General features: G+C 42.2%; 1 long non-coding RNA gene and 1 pseudogene across 5 annotated transcripts in view; one reads left to right on the forward strand and one right to left on the reverse strand.

Annotated features, from left to right (window-relative positions):
- Window positions 1–20,205, forward strand: part of LOC132508553 (uncharacterized) — a 105,517-nt gene that overhangs the window by 20,073 nt on the left and 65,239 nt on the right. For 2 of the 5 annotated variants that reach the window (XR_009536648.1, XR_009536650.1), the window contains exon 4: window positions 10,712–10,815. The exons of 1 other annotated variant lie outside the window; for it this stretch is intronic. This is a non-coding gene — a long non-coding RNA (uncharacterized LOC132508553). Of the gene's footprint in view, window positions 1–10,711; window positions 10,816–13,216; window positions 13,472–13,918; window positions 14,031–20,205 lie in introns of those variants that run through there. 2 more of the 5 variants (XR_009536649.1, XR_009536651.1) reach the window with 2 other exon arrangements.
- On the reverse strand, window positions 13,974–15,812 carry LOC132508544 (high affinity cAMP-specific and IBMX-insensitive 3',5'-cyclic phosphodiesterase 8A-like; annotated as a pseudogene).

The following is a 20,205-nucleotide window of genomic DNA, read 5'->3' on the forward strand; positions in this document are numbered from 1 at the left end:
GAGGTATCTTTATAGTTTCCTAAAATAAGTTAAGCCCAATTTTAATATAAAAAATAATTGGACATACCAGGAAAAAGACTACATGATCAAAAGCTAAAAAAAAAAAAAAAAAAGGAAGAAAGAAAGAAAAAAGACAATATAAATAGACACAGGAGGACAAGAGTTAGCAGGCCTTGCTTAAAAAAACAACAACAAAACTACTATGATTAAACAAAGAAAATAGACACATGGCAAATAAGTGTATGAAAAGATGCTACACATTCCATGTCATCAGTGAATTTTAAATTAGAACAATAATGAGATACAACTACACACCTGTTCAAATGGCTAAAATCCCAAAACTGAAATACCGAAGTTGGTGATGATGCAGAGCAATTGGAGTTCTCTTTTGTGGCTAGCGGGATACTTGGCAGTTTCTTACAAAATAAACGTACTTTTACCATACAGTGATCTAGTAATCATGCTCTTTCGTATTTACCCATAGGAACTGAAAAGTTATGTCCACATAAAAACCTGCACATGGATGTTTATACCAGTTTCTTTCATAATTGCCAAAACCTGAAATCAACCAAGACGTTTTTCAATAGGTGATTGGATAAACAAACTGGTATATCCATACAAAGGAATAGCATTCAGCAATAAAAAGAAAAGGCTATGAAGCCATGAAAAGACATGGAAGAAGCTTAAATGCATATTGCTAAGTGAAAAAAAGCCAATCTGCAAAGGCTACGTGCATATTATATGATTGCAGCTATATGAAATTTAGGAAAAGGCAAAAGTGTGGAGACAGTCAAAAGATCAGTGGTTGCCAGAGGTTGTGGGGAGGGAGAAAAGGATGGGTGAAGCTTGGAATTTTAATGGCAGAGAAACTCCTGTGTATGGTTCTGTAATGGTGGATACAGGTTATTGCACATTTGTCAAAAATCATATAATGTACAAAACAAAGAGTGAAGTCTCAAGTAAAGCATGGACATTAGTTAGTAATAATGTATCAATATTGGTTCATTAACTATAACAAATGTATTACGCTAATGTAAGATGTTAATAATAAGAGAAACTGGGTTGAGAGGTAAGGAAGTATGAGAACTATGTCTTTTCTGCTTAATTTTTCTGTAAACCAGAAACAGCTCCAAGATAGTCTGTTAATTTAAAAAACAAATCTAGACCTGCATACAAAACTTGCACATAAATCCAACCACAGCAGCATTATTCATAAGAGCCCCAAAGTGGAAATACGCCAAATGGCCATTTACTGTGAATGATCAATGAAACACAGTAATATCCACACCACAGAATATTATTCAGCCATAAAAACAAATCAAATACTGATACATGCTACAACATGGATGAACCTTGAAAACATGCTAAGTAATTGTAGGATTCCATTTGTATGCAATGTCCAGACTAGGCAAATCTGTAGAGACAAAGTATATTAGTGGCTGCCTAGGGTTTGGAGAAGTGGGGGAGTGAGTGACTTATAATAGATTATTTTACTTTGGGGGGTGGATGAAAGTTTTACAACTGATTGTGGTGGTAGATGCGTAACACATTAAATTGTACACTATAAATAATATGGAAAGTAAATTATATCAATGAAAGTATTATTTAAAATTATGATTAATGTATTAAAAAAGGACAACCTATACAATTTAAGCAAAAATTATCTGTGAAATGCAACCAAAGGAAAACTCTAGAATTAAAAATGCTGAAATTAAGCACTCAGAAGATCAGTTTAAGAGTACCTTAGTCAAACAAAAGAAAGTATTACAAATGTCAATTAAAAAATAACTACACTGAAATTTTGAGGGAAAAGGATGGAAAACAGAGACAAATACATAAAACATATGGAGTATATGTAAAGCACTGTGTCTAGCCAGGCCCAAGTCACACAGCCTAGGGAGCAGACACACAGCCTACCTGAATCACAAGGACTTCTCCAAAGGAAAAATGAAGTTCTGATGCCAGAAGTGGAAGGAATGAATTATGAAGAAAACGAACAATTGTGCACTATAATCAAGATATACATCCATAAATACATAGGTTCCCTGAGGTTGTGATATGGTACAAACAATAAAAAAAATATGAGACTCATAGTAGAGGCTGCTAGATTCTGCTGAGGAAAATGTCCAGGGAAGGAAGAGTTGATTTATTTAGTTATTTTTTTAGACTCCACATATAAGTGACATTATGCGCTGTTTGTCTTTGTCTTATTTCAGTTATCATAGTGTCCTCCAGTTTTATCCATGTTGACTTAAATGATAGGATTTTCTTCTTTTTTAAGGTTGAATAATATTCCATTGTATATATATACCATATTTCCTTTATCCATTAATCTACTATGGACACTTAGGGTGTTTCCATACCTTGGCTCTTGTGAATAATGCTACAGTGAACATGGGAGTACAGATATCTCTTCAAATAATGATGATGTTTCCTTTGGATATATACTCAGAAGTGGGAGGGAGGAAGACTTATGACACAAATTGACCATGTGTAAAAGATGTTGTAGGAATGAAAAACTCTGAACACCTAGGAAGAAAGAGGGACCATGGAGTATTTGGAAAGGTCATTGTTCATGGTCATACATAGTTTAAAATTATGACATTTCAGTGAGACTGTATGCATGCAGGCTTGCTTATATTTCGGGATTTGAATACAGTGCAAAGAAGTGTTGCTAAATTTTCGATCAACATCAAAAAAAGGGTGGAGGGATTCCCTGGTGGTGCAGTGGTTGAGAGTCCGCCTGCCGATGGGTTCGTGCCCCGGCAGAGATCCCACATGCAGTGGAGCGGCTGGGCCCATGAGCCATGGCCGCTGAGCCTGCACATCCGGAGCCTGGGCTCCGCAATGGGAGAGGCCACAGCAGTGAGAGGCCCGCGTACCGCAAAAAAAAAAAAAAGTAAAAAAAAAAAAAAACACTTATGATACTTCTAGTTTTGAGTCCAGCATGGAAGGAGCTTGGAAGTTGCCACTCTGTCCTAACAGGTAAATATCTGAACACACTGAAAAATCAAAAATTCTTCTTAGATTCATTAGAGAAGTGAGGTCACAGGAAAAATCACTGTGCCCCAAATTGGAGAGGCAAATAGCAGATACAGAGAATAACAGCTTACCGGAACAGAAACGCAAGATCAGAAATCTCTGTGGAAAGCAATAGTGAGGTAGGAAAACCTGAACTGTATTTGACAGATTGCTGGAGGCTTGTATGGAAAAGTCTGTGAGGTAAAAACTCCAGGGAAGCCCCCATCCTTTTGTGAGTTTTGTCTCTTGAGCTCTACCAGGTTGTGACCACCAGGTGAAGGTGAAAGGAAAATCCCCTTGGAATTCTGGCAGGGGGAGGGTGAAAGGAGCAATTTTGAAATACACCAGAGCATTCTGCTATGCTTCATAAGGCCTGCCCTCAGGAGAAACTGTTTTACCAGAGGCCTAACCTATGGGGATTTGTCAGAGGCTAACTGACCTGGGGGAAGGGAAATATCCTACCCTGACCCCTGCCAGCCTTTGTGTTTCACCTAAGGTGAGTGAAAATACTGAGAGGCACTTGTGACATTCACAGCTAAGGAGCACATGCTCATTACAAGATGGAGACCTAATCATAAGACTGTGCAATGCTTCTATAACACCACATCAATAAAGGACAGTGTACTGCAGTGAATTTCACCAGTACATTGTGTCTGGATTTTCAAGGAAGAGAAAAGTGAGTCATATAAAATGCTTGATTAAAACCAGAAATGGCAGAAAAAGAGTGGAATGTAAAAAAGGAACAAAGAACAATGGCAATAAATATGAAAGAGTAACAAATATGATAGATATTAAGTCAATGATATCAAGAATCATTTTAAATACCAATGGTGTAAATACACCAATTAAAAGACAGAGATTGTCACAGAGCATTGATAAACAACATCCAAATATAAGAAATCTACTTTAAATATGAAGGAACATATAGCTTAAAAGTAAAGGGTTGGGGAGAGCTGCATCATGCTAACACTAATTAAAAGAAAGTTTGAGAAGCTGTATCAATTTCAGACAAAGCAGAGTTAAGAGCAAAGGAGATTATCAGGCACAAAGAGGGCATTATCATTCCATAGTGATAAAGGGGTCAATTCTCCAAGAAGACATAAGAGTTCTTCATGTTTATGTGCCTGGCACCGAAGCATCAAAATTCGTGACACAACGGTGAATAGAACCGCAAGGAGAAAGAGATAAATCCACTATCATAGTTAGAGATTTTTATACCCCTCTATCATAAATGGACAAATCTATCAGGCAGAAAATCAGTACAGACAAAGCTGAATTCAACAACACCATCGACCAAATGGATATAATAAACATCTACAGACTACTTCATCCAACAACAGCAGAATACACATTGTCTCAAGCTCACATGAAGTATACACGAAGACAGACCACATTCTCGGCCGTAAAACACACTCTAATAAATTTGAAACATCAGAAATCATATAAAGTCTGTTCACAGACTGCAGTGAGGTCAAACTGGAAATCAATAACAAAAACAAAGCTGGAAAATTCCAAAATACTTGAAGAATAAATGGTTCTATTGGAAGCAGTACATGTATCCTGCTGTCTGTATGAGAACTGAATAACATGCTCAGTGGCCAAGCACCTACAGAGTTTGAAAGAAGGGACCTGATTGTTCATTGATCATGATACACATCTGTTATATCCCAGGTGATTTGTGGAGTTAAGAACTAGCTGTGAAGTTTGTACTTTATGCCCTTCCTCACAGTTAATATGGCAGTAACTGAAATTTGATGGTTTTGTTGGGGTCCTGGGATTATTTAACTAAATCATGGTAACTGAAATTCATGCATGGGCAAACTGTTCAGAGCGAGGACTGTATGTGCTGCATACATTTGGTAATATTCCATTGCAAGAAACAAATAGGATGAGATGTAAAATAGGATGAGAAATCAAATTCTTGTTATGAGAAAGTCTGTCCCTAAGCAGAACATGAAACAGATATCATAAAGTAAAGGCGAGTTGATTTGACTTCATAAAAATTAAAGAATTCTGCACGGCAAAAGGCAACCCAAACATAAAGATAACTGACAAACTGGGAAACATAATATAAATATTTGGCCATGGATTTGGCCAACAATTCCTTTTCTTCACAATAGTATGAGGAGGGGAAATCTCAGTGAGCCAAACTTCATGAATCAATAGAGGAGAAGTTAGACTAAAGTTCTCATATGGTGTGGATTTAATTTTATGGAATGCATAGTACCTTCCAACAGAAAATGTGGAGTATTACCAGTCTTATCCAGATCCTTGGCAATGCAAGTAGAGAAACCTTGAGTAACTATATGATAGATGAATCTCTTTTCTGTTCTATAAGAGGAGAACAATGAACAGAATGTCTGTTTCTCCAGGGCAGAAATCCAATATTGTCTCTGTAGCACTGAGCTTTGCAAAACATGGAAATGCACAGTCTTTAACAAATCACTCTTAAACAATCAAGGGGGGAAGAAGTGGAAAGGCTAATGAACGTGCCAATTACCTTTGTAGCCCTGACTGTTGAAAATAGCGGTGATAGGAAATATGTGATGCCACGTGTGTGAAACTTAAAGAGCACAGAGATTCAAATGGAGTAGAGTAGGGAAGAATGCCTCTGATAGCCCACCCAAGTTGAATTATTTATAGTCTCAACTGGGAAATGTTGATTAAGAAATGAGAGGATACAGGCAAGAGCAGCTCCTGAAATTGTGCCTAAATACCTCCAATATTCCTAAGGAATCCCACAGGCAACTGTGTCACAGTGGAGCTGACAAAGGGAGTATAGTAAGCGCATAGATCATGCCCTTATCAGCCAGCATACGGAGAGCATTAGTGATTTTCAGCAAATCATTACTGATCCTCAGAAAAATGCACTGTGACTGGGTCTAAAACTTGACTGGAATTTTCCATAGATGTGTGATATTGGATTTGGGTTTGCAGCTGCACTTGCCAAATCACCTTTGCAAAGCACAGTAGTAGGTCACAGCCAGAGGAGCAAAGGCTGCTCTGCTCTTTCTCAAGCAGAAAAGGATTTTAGACATGCCCAGTTCTGTCCCACAAAGGATGGGGATAGCAGATTATGAATTAGTGATTAGTACAATATCTGTGATCCCTGGGCTAATTTCCGTCTTGAAGCTGGGATATAAAGACTCATGTGTTGGGTGATGAGCCACAAGCCCTCTCAACAGGTGCATAATCAGGACTGGATAGGATGAATTCAGGCCTGGGCATCTGGCATCTGGCACCAGCCCTTTTCTGGCAGGTTGCCTTTAGACATGTCCCTGACACCTTTGCGTCTGTAGCTTTTCCTTCTTGCTGTCTGGTTGTTTAAATACTTAAAATGGTGATGACACTACTTGGTGGCATATTCTATTTTAAAAAAGCTTCCATTACTCCGTGCACATCAAACAGTAAATGCTTTCTCTTAGTAAACCTACATAACAATTTTCTGAACTGTTCTGCTCTGGGCAGGAGTCACAAATGCACCAGGCAAATAAAGTGAAAGATGAGACAGTACATAGTGTTTTATTCAATTGGGTCTTGATACCTAAGTGTGACTCTTAACCAAGGATTATGCAGTAGTTAAGGACACAGATGAAAGTTGTTTAGAGTGTGTCCTAAAGTCTCACTGGTAGAATTTAAATCTCTACGCTGGAAGTTGTAGACCCGAGACAGATTACTTCCCTAAACTTCATTTCCTGCATCTGAGAAAGATAATAGTATCTACTTTGTAGTAGACTGAATAATACCATTGCCCCCAAATGTCCACATTCTAATCCCCAGAACCTGTGAATGTCACCGTAAGTGGCAGAAGGGATTTTGCCAATGGGATGAAAGTAAGGGTCTTGGGATGGGGAGATTCTTCTGGACTACCTGGATGGACCCAGATGTAACCACTGGTGTTCTCATAAGAGAGAGGCAGAGGGAGTTTTTACTCCAAAGAGAATGTGATGATGAAGTGGGGGTTGGATTGATGTGGCCAGAAGTCAAGGAATGCTGGCAAGGAAACAGATTCTCCCTTAGAGCCTCTGGAAGGAGGATGGACGGCCTTGTCAACTCCTGGTTTCAGCCTAAGGAAACTGGTTTTGGACCTCTGTCTTCCAGAACCATAAGAAAATAAGTGTGTTTTGTTTTATGCAAGCTTATTTGTAGTAATTTGTTACAGCAGCCATAGGGAACTAATGCGTACCTCATAGGAACTATTTCTCCAATTAAAATGTGTGACTGGAAACACACTTGGTGGCATGTCTGACACACGGTAGGTATGCTACCTTAGGTAGTTCTTGGAAACTGAAGCCTTGGTTTTGAGGGATCATCAAAACCAGTACAATGGTTGCCATGTTTCTCCTTGTTCATCCTGGTGACAAACCTTTAGAGAGAGCTCCATCCTTTCCCACAGGACCCCACCCCTAGTACTTAGAGGGAAGCAGTTATGTCTCACTTAAGGCACCTTCTTCTTTTCCTTTCTACGTTTTTTTTTTCATTAATCTTCATCCAAGTGGCCTTTCTAAATTTTAAAGAAAACAAAACCATTTCTCAATGGATTCAGCTACTACCCCACATTAATATACCAACCAAGTTCTTGTTCTTCCGGGTCACATCACTAGAAATTTCTGAGCCTAAATCCTCTCTAGTTTCTAGGATGATTCATTTTCTCATTTCTCCCTTCTCCTTTTAGTTCAGAGTCTTGTCAATTTAGTCCCTTCCCTAAACACAACTTAAAATAAGGTGACGCAGCAAAGTGATGAAAGTCTAGACGGTCTGGTTTTAATCCTAGGTTTTTGCCACCTACTTACTGTGTGACATTATAAAAGCTATTCAACCTCTCTGGGCCTCAGTTTCCTCCAAAAAAGTGAATATTATGAATATTCCCTACCTATAGGGTTGCCATTATGAAGATTAAGTGAGTTAATATTTGCAAAGCACTTAGAATAGTACTTGTTATAGTCTAAGCACTACAGCTGTGCTTGTTAATAATAAATGCAATTCCAAGCATATAACTTACTCAACTTTCTGTCATAACTTTGAGATATTTATTTGGTGTAATCAATAAAATCGTGTTTCAGGGGAAACAGAAAAGTAGTTTTGAGCGATTGTCCACGTGGCTAGCTTAGATATTTCACCACAGTCAGCGTTTCCAAGCGTCTGTACAACAGCCTGGGCGAGTCCTGTAGCAAACTAGAAATTGATGGTGCTCGTGTTTTGAACCCTTTATCTCAATGTCCCCCCAACCCCAACGAATCCCCATATCTTTAGACATAAACTTTCATTTGTCCTCTGTCTTGTGAAAACCTACTTCTAAGAAAGTCTCTGATCTCCAACTTGGTGTGAATTCAAGACAAAAGTACTATTTACCTCAGAGAGACAACTTTTCAAGAGTGGTTTTGGTTGGTTCGGTTTTTCTGTCTCTCCCAGTTCCTCAGCATTGGACAAATCCAGGAAATACGTATTATGGCTCTACCACTTAGCACCTGTGGGATTCTCCAAGCCTCGGTTTTCTTACCTGGGAGGGGCATCTGAAAACCATCTGGATTTCAGCCAGTACTCCAGGTAATTCTGAGGCAGGTAGTCCTTATTCCATATTGAGCCAAATACTGGTTTAGGCCATCAGTGAGATCTCACCAAGGGCCTCATGTATCTTGTAAGATTAAAAATTTTGTATGGCTACTTCATGCTAAAACTCTGGTTAGTAATAAGCAGGGTATTTTCCCTGCATGTGTCTCTCAATAATTAGAGAAAGTTCCTGTCCTGGGACTGCTGAGAGGACCACGCCCAGGTCTGTCTCAGGTAAAGTATGAACTGCTGGTTAGGCAGCCTCACTACATCACATCAACCTGGGTTCACAGCAGTGACTGGGTCAGGGAGGGCCTGGGCAGTCTCATAACAGTCAAGGGCTGTTTCTAGATCTCTAAAAGGAAAATATTTAGGACAAGAAAGACATGCATCCATGAGTCTGAAATTCTCAAATCTTCCCCAAGCCACCTTCTAATTCTTGAGAGACATATTCAGGGAAAATACCCTGCTTATTACTAATCAGAGTTTTAGCCTGAAGTGCCTTACAAAATTTTTAATCTTACAAGATACATGAGACCCCCTTGGTGAGATCTCACTGATGGCCTAGAGCAGTATTTGGCTCAGTATGGAATAAGGACTACCTGCCTCATAATAACCTGGTTGAAATCCAGATGGTTAGCTCTCCCACAAAGCAAGGAAATTAGGATGATGGGGCCAGAATTATGCATTTTCCATAATTAGTAATTAGTCATTATTTCTGGCCTAGCCTAAAAGCAAGTTGGTCCCCTTTCTTTTAAGATCTTATCCTTACTTTGGTCTTACAGCTTCCAAACTGAGTAGGGGAGGGACAAGCGTTCTGGCAAAGGATGGGACCCAGCCAAGGAAACAATATTGAATTTGAAAATTTAAAAATTAATTTATTATGGGCAAATAGTGCAGGGAGAAAAAAAGAAGAAGGTGGGTGAAATTTTAGGAGAAGTAATGAAATCTTGTGAGAAGATAATAGTTGAAGTAAAAAGCAAACTAAAATATAGCATGAGTTTAAATAATTGATAACGACAGAAGTAGGGGCGCCATACCTAGAGAGAAGAAAATACAGTCCTACCATTCTCTTGTCCCCAGGACTGAGCAAAACTTAAATAGTTAATATAACTTCTTGGTTTTCAACTCTTGTTGTCAACCTGTAGATAAAACACAGGACCCTTTGCTGTGATTGCATAAGAAAATGTAAATGTGATCAGCACAGACAAATGAAACAAACATGGTATTGACAGAAGGTGAGTTGTACAGGGGAGAGGAAAGACAGAGAGCTGTGGGTGCACAAATAGTCTCATGCAGAAAGAAAAGGATGAGATTAGGGGGAAAGTTGATACCATAAGAAAGTTGATAGTATAGCTATATATTAGAGCTAATATTTCTGGAGAGCTTCTGCATGTTGGATACTAAAGGCTGCAAATGCCTTATTATTATTTGCATTGTCATGAGAAACTCCGTGCAATGGGTATCATCCATTTCCTCGGTTTACAGGTGAGGAAACAGAGGCCCTGGAAGGTTATATAAATTACTCAGGATTGCAGAGCTAATTAACTGAGGAAGAAAGCTTCCAAGCCAGGTAGGTGGTCCATGTCCAGATCCAGTGCTTTTAGCTACTATGCTACCACTTCTCCCATCAATAAAGCTAGGAAAACTACATGAAGTTACAAAAGAGAAGCAGTATGAGTAATGACATGAATATGATGTATTAGAAAAGAAGAGTGATGAGTAGTAGTGGGGGTAGGAGTTTCTCTTCCTCCTTCATGTTAGGGTGTTAAAATGGATCTAAAATGGATATAGCAGGATAAACATAATGTTTAGAATTATGGGGGTGACATTGAAGTAGCAAAAACCTGTCTCTGGAGAGGGAACTGGGGTTATATGGGTTGAATTTCAGTATTATTTGAGTTGCTATCATGTTCATGTATTATTTTCATTAAAAAATACCTTTATTTATTTAGAAATAGCTTCAACTGTGTAAATGCATCAAAACATGAAATTCAAAATTATCTTTAAATCTCTCATACATTTGTTAAATGCCTTATCAGGATCATTCTTTTCAGCTTTGAAGTCCATTTTTTAAAAAATAAAAAGTCAAGAAGTATGAATTTTTTAAATTAAAAATTGTCCCTGGTTATATTGCCAGGCACCACAGATGGAAGGTGTGGAACTATTAGAAGTAACCTGGATGTCAACCCTGCTTCTGGGAGGCATTTCTGACTACAAGGGCAGGAGATTCTCTGAAGCCAGGTAGCAGGAGTTTTTTGTTTTTTGTTTTAACATCTTTATTGGAGTATAGTTGCTTTACAATGGTGTGTTAGTTTCTGCTTTATAACAAAGTGAATCAGCTATACATATACATATATCCCCATATCCCCTCCCTCTTGCGTCTCCTTCCCACCCTTCCTATCCCACCCCTCTAGGTGGTCAGAAAGCCCTGAGCTGATCTCCCTGTGCTATGCGGCTGCTTCCCACTAGCTATCTCTTTTACATTTGGTAGCGTATATATGTCCATGCCACTCTCTCACTTTGTCCCAGCTTCCCCTTCCCCCTCCCCGTGTCCTCAAGTCCATTCTCTACATCTGCATCTTTATTCCTGTCCTGCCCCAGCAATCCCACTACTGGGCATATACCCTGAGAAAACCATAATTCAAAAAGAGTCATGTACTAATATGTTCATTGCAGCTCTATTTATGATAGGCAGGACATGGAGGCAACCTATGGACAGTTGCTTCCATGGACAACTGTCCATGGAAGTGTCCATGGACAGATGAATGGATAAAGAAGATGTGGCACATATATACAATGGAATATTACTGAACCTTAAAAAGAAATGAAATTGAGTTATTTGTAGTGAGGTGGATGGACCTAGAGTCTGTCATACAGAGTGAAGTAAGTCAGAAAGAGAGAAACAAATACTGTATGCTAACACGCATATATGGAATCTAAAAAAACAAACAAAAAGGGTTCGGGAGCAGGAGTTTTGATCCTCTGGAACCATAACAAACAACTCAGAGTAAATGAATCAGGCGCCTGGGTGCCTGGAGGGGTCTGGAAGCCTCTCTGTGATGGTGTTCTTTGTTTTTACATGTCTAATCTCATAAATGTTGCACTAGGCTCAGTGCTGTGCATTTTTAGGCTGAGTTATATTTTCCATGTGTGTACTTCATAAAAGTAAGCACTTTTATGCTCCCTTTAAAAAGGGGATCTCCCAGTTGAATTGCCAAGTGAAAGCTTTCTAAGGAGTTCATTAAGCATACGTATATGTGCAGTATCTCCATCTGTCATTGAAGTGAGTATGTATGTATATCTATCTATTTATCTTTCTATTTATCATCTATCAATCATTATCTTCCTGTTTACCTATCTGTATCAGTATGCCTAGGCTGCTATAACAAAATATTATAGACTGAGTGGCTTAAACAACAGACGTTTCACACAGTTCTAGAGTCTGGGAAGTCCAAGATCAAGGCAAATCTAGTTCTGGTGAGTCCTCCTTTTTTGGCTTGTAGAGGGCCACGTTCTTGCTGTCTCTTCACATGGTGGAGAGGGAAAACTCTGGTGTGTCTTCCTCTTCTTATAAGAGCTAATTGCATCATGGCAGCTTCATCCTCATGACCTCTTCTAAACCTAATTACCTCCTAAAGGCCCCACCTCCTAATTGCATCATACATAAGGGGATAGGGTTTCAACATATGAATTGGGTGGGTGGGTGGGCACAGAAATTCAGTCCTTAACTCTATTTATCTATCTATCTATCTTATCTATCTATGTATCTATCTGTGTATCTATGTATCTATCTATGTATCTATCTGTGTATCTATCTATCTATGTATCTATCTATCTATATCTACCTGTCTATCCATCTATCCTTATGTAAAGAAGAGTAACAATGGCTTATAAGTCACTTCCCTACATTATTTTATCCTTCCAAAACTCTTGAGAGGTCAGTAGGCCATAGGAAAAGCACTGAAGGACTTGAAGGTTGAATTAACTGTTTGTGATTACTTAATCAGTAAATGGTGTGCATGGAACTCCACACACATCTTCTCTGTCCTCCTTTCCTCCTTCCCTCCCTACTACTTGCTGACTCTATTCCAGCCACATTATTTACTAACTCTTCCCTGAGGACACTGGCATCCTTCCTCTGGGCCTTGCAGAGGTTATTCCCATGATCTGGAATGCTTTTCCCTCAGATGTCTGACTCATCTGAATCCCTCTAGACTGTTCAAATTCCACCTTCCCAGTAAGACTTATCCTGTCTACCATTTAAGTTGAAAGCCTTGCTTCTCCCTGCCCACAATCTCACCTCACCATATACTGCTTAATCTCCATAGCATTTATTACTGGCGAACCTACCAGATAATATACATGAGTTTCTGTTCTCCCCTCCAAGTGGAAGATAGGCTGCACAGACTCAGGAATTTTGCCATTATGAAACCTAGTGAAGGCCCAGCAGAACTCTAGGGTCAGCCATAACTGGGCACAATTATAACTCTTGTGATTTGATATTTTAGTGAGTTAGCTCAGAGCCAAGCCAGTTATTAAAGAGGATCTTTTCTGCTATTTTAAGCAGCATGGTACATTTGAGGTCAACTTAAATTTTCAATAATTAACAGAGCAGGTATGAATTCTTCCTTTGTTTCTCCAGATACATGAACCTGGATGCCAAATCCATCCTCTCTGAGTGTAGTGGGAATGTATGAAGATGACTGGCCTAAGTCTGAATTGAATAAAAAGATGCCCCAAAAGACATTTTAACATTTTTGAAAAGTAGTTATAAAGTGTGGTTCCTTATCACACATCAGGGATTATCTAGCCTCCAGTGTGGTTTTTTGTTTTGTTTTGTTTTGTTTTTGCAAAAGACATTTCAACATTTTCGAAAAGTACAATCATAAAGTGTGGTTCCTTATCACACATCAGGGATTATATAGCCTCCAGTGTGGTTTGTTTTTTTTTTTTTTTGCAGTAAAATTGTGTCATTTTATATTTGAAATTTGCATTATGAAAATAAGTCTGTACACGAAGTAATGCGTATTTAATTAATATGAATCATATAAATTTGGTCATGGCATTTAAAGTTGGCTTTGACTTTGAATTATTTTTAAATTCATAGAAAATATTGAACTTCTAATAAAATAAAACATTTTAATAATGGATATTAATAATCAACTTCAAAATTTCTTTGTCTGCATTTTCTGTTCAATTTTGAAAGAGAAGTCACTTTCAGTAGTGTTCCAAAGTGAGTGATTGCACCTTCTATGATGTGAAAAAAGATCCGATTGCCATTAGCTGTTCTTAAGTGCTGAACATAACTGAGAAATTTTAACGAGATACTCTCTGTCACTGGCAGGAAATCCATCTCTGTCCTTTGCGGGGGCAGTCCTGAGCTCGTGTTTTAATGGACGCGAAGGCAAACCATGGTTCTCACGTGACTTTCTGAAGCACCCCCGCAGCAGGCCCAGGTACCTTGAGTGGACTAAGTCTCACTTTATGGCAGTGGCATCAGATGGTGGCTACAGAAGGTTGCCGACATCCCTGTGTGCTCTTACAGGCTCTGCAGACCGGGGGACGAAAGGACCAAGGAACTCTGCCCTCAGGAATCCCAAGTGACTAGAGGGACACAGCATCAGGGCCCCAGGCAGTGTCGCCCACTATTCAGGAGGTGGGCGGAGGCTCCGCAGCTTCATTTCGTCCAGTCCCTTCCAGTATTTAAAATTGTTGTCAAGATGCTGCATTAACTCAGGCAGGTCTGCAAAGGCGTCCCAAGCAGCAAACATGTCTGTGATGAAAGAGTCAATGAAAGAGATTTGGGATTTGGGGATGCTGCAGGTATTTCTGTCAAAAACTGACATCACTACAGGCAAGTCCTGTCGCTTCTCTTCATCAGTCTGAGAAAAACATTCTTCTGAGATACGTGCACCAGATTCTGAGATACTGCACTTTCCCAGGGGTCAGCAGGGATTTGACACATCAGCACACTTAATCAGCATTCATTTGATCAGACTGCGGTTGTCTGGAGTTCTGAGCATAGTGATTATGGCTTCTTGATTTTTACCAGTTTCTCCATCTTCCTCTGATGCTGCCAAGGGCTTGTTGATGCTATTGACAAATTTGTTGACGTGCTCAAAGTGCTTTGTCATTTCTGTGGCTAAGACCATGTCGATAATACTCTGGTGCAGCGTCCGGTAGTCATCCCTCTCCATGTTTTTAAAGATGTTGCATTTATCATCACGAGTGGTCAGTTGGAAGACCAAGGCCGTGAGGTGGCTCTCGAGCACAGCAGTGTCGTTATACAGAATGGCCAGCTCGCTCCCAGCATTGCACAGGAAGGAGTTGGTTCTCCCAGGGTGGTCCAGGTCATGGACAGTGGCTGCAATGAGGGCAGCGATCTCATCAAGTGGATCTAAAGTTTGCTTTATCCTCTCTTTGCAGAGAAAATAGGCAGTGGCGTGAAGCACATCGGCAGAATGTGTAGAATTGTGGTAGGGGTTAGAAGCATGATAATTGGCTTCGATAATTTGCAACCATGATCTCAGCGTTGTCTCAGAGCATTTTAAGACTTCACAGACTCCAAAGCGAGCGAATATTTTGAGACCAAGATAAATCAAAGGCAGCCTTTTATGAGTGGCAGCCTCCAGTTCAAAACTATCAAAGTCCCAGAATTCCTCATTTTCCATGGCCCGAGTTATCTGTGATTGGACGTTGTGAAGGAAGGTGGAGGTGATTACACTGCTGGAAACCTGTTGAAGGTTTTTTGTTGAAAGAACATACTCATTCCTGGATGGTCTTCACAAAACATCAGACATTAAGTCCCCAACAAGGTCAATGGCATGAGGATCATTGTCCTTAGCATCAAATTGTGGTGAATATAATTCAGTGGTTCTTAGAATTTCCAGCACACGATCTAAGGCTTCTGTCACAGGCATGGGACTGCTTTCCTGGGCAGCACTGATGATATCGATTGCCTTGGTGATGGGCGCCTCAATCTACATGGAATGTATCCAGGCCATGGAGGAGCGTCGTCTCTGGCTGGAAACTTTTCTTGTTCGAGAGGCAGCAGTTCTGACATCTAGTGAGTTTTTTCTCCCGTCGTTATGTTTGCCTGACTGATTATCTGTATGAGTGTCAGACTGAACACATTCAGCTATTTTCTCAGCCTTATTGTTGCCATTGCACACTCTGACAATGGACACATAGTGTCTAATTGTTCCTCCCTGTCCAATGACAGGTATCATCTTCACATTTTGTTGTTGAGAGACATACAGAGAAGCCAGGGTGAGTCACCCCATCTATCCCTCCTCTGGACCTTAGTTCCTCCTGATTGTCACTCGTTACACTGAGAACAGATTTCAGGACTCAGCACATGCAGCCATAATGTGTGCCTAATTCCACATCCCAGTTACTGGGACACAAAATTTTGGTGTCTTCAAGTCTGGCTCCCACGTCACCACTCACATATGTCAGTTCTTCCTCTACAGCTGAGTCAGTGAGTAAAGACACATAAACAGAAGCAGATTAATATGAACAAGGTTTTATTGACATATATATATATATGTACATAAAGCTGGGAAAGAGAAGGGCCCATTGAGGCAAATGCATAGGGGGAGAGGAAGCATCTGAAAACAGCAGTGGGCATCCTGCCAGTTCCAAGTCTAGGGAAACTGGCTGGGGGCTTGGGTCCACCAAGTTAACAGTCAAGCCAGGGATGGCACAGTGGATGATACAGGCAGCTCTCTTCCATTCTCCTAACTGGAACTTCTCAAGTCTGGTGTAGTTCTGAAGTGGGCTCATATGCCACATGCACACACACACTCACTCTTGCACAGCCCTGAGGTGTGGTCCTCCGGCTTACTGTAGGAAGAGAGGAGGTTAAGTTTCACTTAAACGGGCTGAGCCACTTTCCAGTGAGGCAAAGTCCATTCATGGTTACACACAGTTTGCAGAATAAGATCTGCTCTTCATTTGTAGAGTTTTTTCGTAGAAGAAAGGAATTAGCTGATGGCTCCTATGAAGCCCTGGGCAAGTTATGAGGCTGCCAGGCTCCTATGAGCACAGGCACAGCTGCCCTGACCAGAACCCTCCAAACACAATGCTGGCTCGTCTAAGTCAGAGGGGTGTCCTGACTTGGGTGCCCCAGTGTTCTTCCTGAGAGTAGAGGTTCCTCTCTAAATATGGATGGTGCTGTCCCCCGTGGCGCCACCTGGGTTTTGGCTGGGGGGGGGGCCAGGTGCCTTGTATTAATGCGGCCCCAGAAGTGTATGCAGTCACAGCAGGTGTGGTGCTGTCCCCCATGGCGCCCCCACCCCGTTCTCTGCACAGATGGGTTCCAAGTCTGATGGCAGTTAATACACAGGGCCTCCCAGCACCCGTGAGATGTTGTGCCCTCCATCCGCACCACCTGTGTATTGGCCAGGTGGGTCCCAGTTGTAAGCGGGAATACCAGGTCCTCCAATCATGGGCATGATGTTGTTCCCTCCGAGACGACCACCACCTAGTGGGCAGGTGGGCCCCTTGTGCTCGGAAATAAGGTAGAACTAGAAGTGTGTTGAAACCCACGGGTGGTAACCACACTTGCAACTCCAGCAGATGTGGTGTGCTCTGTTGGAAGGTGGAAACTGACATGTCCCTTGACACAGATTTCATCTCCTTGGTGATGGAACTTTTAAACGTAGATTTTCTACGTCCAGATGGGCCCTGTGTGCAGTGGTGGAAAGTGGAAATAAACACTAGGGCCTCCCATCGTGGGGATGGTGTTGTCCCCTGCCATCACCGTACCACCTGTATTGAGCGCAGGTAGGCCCCAGGTATTTGGATTTAAGGTGGAATCAGGTATGTTCCCAAATGCTGGGATGGTGCCTGCCCCTCCTACTGCAGCAGCCTTGCCGTGGTAGGTAGATGGCAGGTTGTCTGTCCCAAAGTAGGAACAGAAGTGGTGCTGGGTGCCCCACTTAGACCTGTCCCAAAGTTAAGTGGTCTGGATGCCTCTGAATGAGTGAGGCCTGGGGCTGACACACCAACTCCAAGGCTCCCACCGGCCGTAGGGGTTGCAGGTCACATGAACAGTGGGCCCGGTGTGGTGTCGGCAAAGAGCGAGCTACCGTCTCCAGTACTGGGCATCCTGGTGGCAACTCCAAACACAGTAGCAATGGACACAGACCTAGGGAGAATGCCTGGGTTGTCGCCAAAGGCTGGCTGCATGTTGCTGGTGGTGGCAAATATGGAAGAGGGCAAAGCTGACTGCATGATGCTGACTCGCGGTGGCTAGGCTGCAGGAGCGGCTAGGACTTTAACTTGTGCTGAGGCTACTGGGTTTCCCAATAGAAAACACTCGTTAGGCCTCGGCACATCGTTGGCCCCCAGTTTGGCCTGAGACGGGAGACCTGGGACTGAGGAAGCTTGAAGTGTTTGTCTATCTGTTGCCTGTGTCGCAGGTAAATGCGTGGAGGAATGGGCTGAGGCATTGTTACCACTGGGTGGTGTGTTCCCAGAACTAGGAACAGCCCTGTGAAATGGCTATTAGTTCTGCCTGGAGACAGGGGCAGACTGGAACATGACAGCCTGGGAAGGAGGTGTGGTGTCCATAGGTTCAGTGTCAGAGCTGCTACCTGCTGAAGTACCCTTGATGGCTGAAGTCGCAAATGGGGGGCTGAGAAAAACAGGAGCCGAAGGGAAAATGACAGCATGGGAAGCAGCTGTGGTGTCCATAGGTTCAGTGTCAGAACTTCTGCCTGCTGAAACTGTAATGTGGGGCTGGGGAAAACAGGAACCGAATGGAAAATGACAGCCTGGGAAAGAGGTGTGTTGTCTGTCCATAGGTTGAGTGTCAGAGATTCTGCCTGCTGAAGCCGTAAATGGGAGACTGGGGAAAACAGGAGCAGAATGGAAAATGACAGCCTGGGAAGGAGGTGTGTTGTCTGTCCATAGGTTGAGTGTCAGAGATTCTGCCTGCTGAAGCCGTAAATGGGAGACTGGGGAAAACAGGAGCAGAATGGAAAATGACAGCCTGGGAAGAAGGTGTGGTGTCCATAGGTTCAGTGTCAGAGCTTCTGCCTGCTGAAACCATAAGTGTGAGACTTGGGAAACCAGGTTTAAAATAAAAAAAAGCACCCTGGGAAGGAGGTGTGGTGTCCATAGGTTCAGTGTCACAACTTCTGCCTGCTGAGGCCGTAAATTGGGGGGCTGGGGAAAACAGGAGCCGAATGGAAGATAACAGCCTGGGATGGAGGTGTTGTGTCCATAGGTTCAGAGTCAGAGCTGCTACGTGCTGAAATACCGATGACAGCTGAAGCCCTAAATGGGGGCTCAGGAACACAGGACCCGAATGGAAACTGACAGCCTGGGATGGAGGTGTTTTGTCCATAGATTCAGTGTCAGAGCTTCTGCCTGCTGAAGCCATAAATGGGGGCTGGGGAAAACAAGAACTGAATGGAAAATGACAGCCTGGGAACGAGGTGTGGTTTCCATTGATTCAGTGTCAGAGCTTCTGCCTGCTGAAGCCGTAAGTGTGAGCCTGGGGAAACCAGGTGTCAAATGAAAAATAACACCCTGGGAAGGAGGTGTGTTGTCTATAGGTTCAGTGTTGAGTTGCTACTTGCTGTAGTACCCATGGCGGCTGGAGCCCTAAATGGGGGTTGAGGAAAACAGGAACCGAATGGAAAATGAAAGCCTGGAAGGAGGTGTGGTGTCCATAGGTTCGGTGTCACAACTTCTGCCTGCTGAGGACGTAAATTGGGGTTCGGGAAAACAGGAACCGAATGGAGAATGTCAGCCTGGGAATGAGTGTGTTGTCCACAGTTTCAGTGTCAGAGCTTCTGCTTCTGGAGGCCATAAATGGGGGCCTGGAAAAAAAAACAGCCGAATGGAAAATGACAGCCTGGGAAGGCGGTGTGATGTTCATAGGTTCAGTGTCAGAGCCTCTGCCGGCTGCAGCCGTAAATGGGGGGCTGGGGAAAACAGGAGCCGAATGGAAAGTGACAACCTGGGAAGGAGGTATTGTGTCCATAGGTTCAGTGTCAGAGCTGCTACCTTCTGAATTACCGATGACGGCTGAAGCCCTAAATGGGGGGCTCAGGAAAACAGGAGCCGAAAGTAAAATGACAACCTAGGAAAGAAGTGTGGTGTCCTTAGGTTCAGTGTCAGAGCTTCTAACTGCTGAAGCCGTAAATGGGGTCTGGGGAAAACAGGAGCCGATGGAAAGTGACAGCCTGGGAAGGAGGTGTTTCGTCCATAGGTTCATTGTCAGAGCTTCAACATGTTGAAGTACCCATGATGGCTGAATCCGTAAAAGGGGGGCTGAGGAAAACAGGAGCAGAATGGAAAATGACAACCTGCGAAGGAGGTGTGGTGTCCATAGGTTCAGCGTCAGACATTCTGCCTCTGAAGCCGTAAATGGGCGGCTGGGGAAAACAGGAGCCAAATGGAAAATGACAGCCTGGGAAGGAAGTGTGTTGTCCATAGTTTCAGTCTCAGAGCTTCTGCCACTTGAGGCTGTAAATGGGGGCCTGGAAAAAACAGGAGCCCAATGGAAAATGACAGACTGGGAACGAGGTGTGGTGTCCATAGATTCAGTGTCATAGCTTCTGCCTGCTGAAGCCGTAAGTGTGAGTCTTGTGAAACCGGGTGTCAAATGAAAAATAA

Source organism: Lagenorhynchus albirostris, chromosome 2 (genome assembly GCF_949774975.1).
Source record: "Lagenorhynchus albirostris chromosome 2, mLagAlb1.1, whole genome shotgun sequence".
NCBI lineage: Eukaryota > Metazoa > Chordata > Mammalia > Artiodactyla > Delphinidae > Lagenorhynchus > Lagenorhynchus albirostris.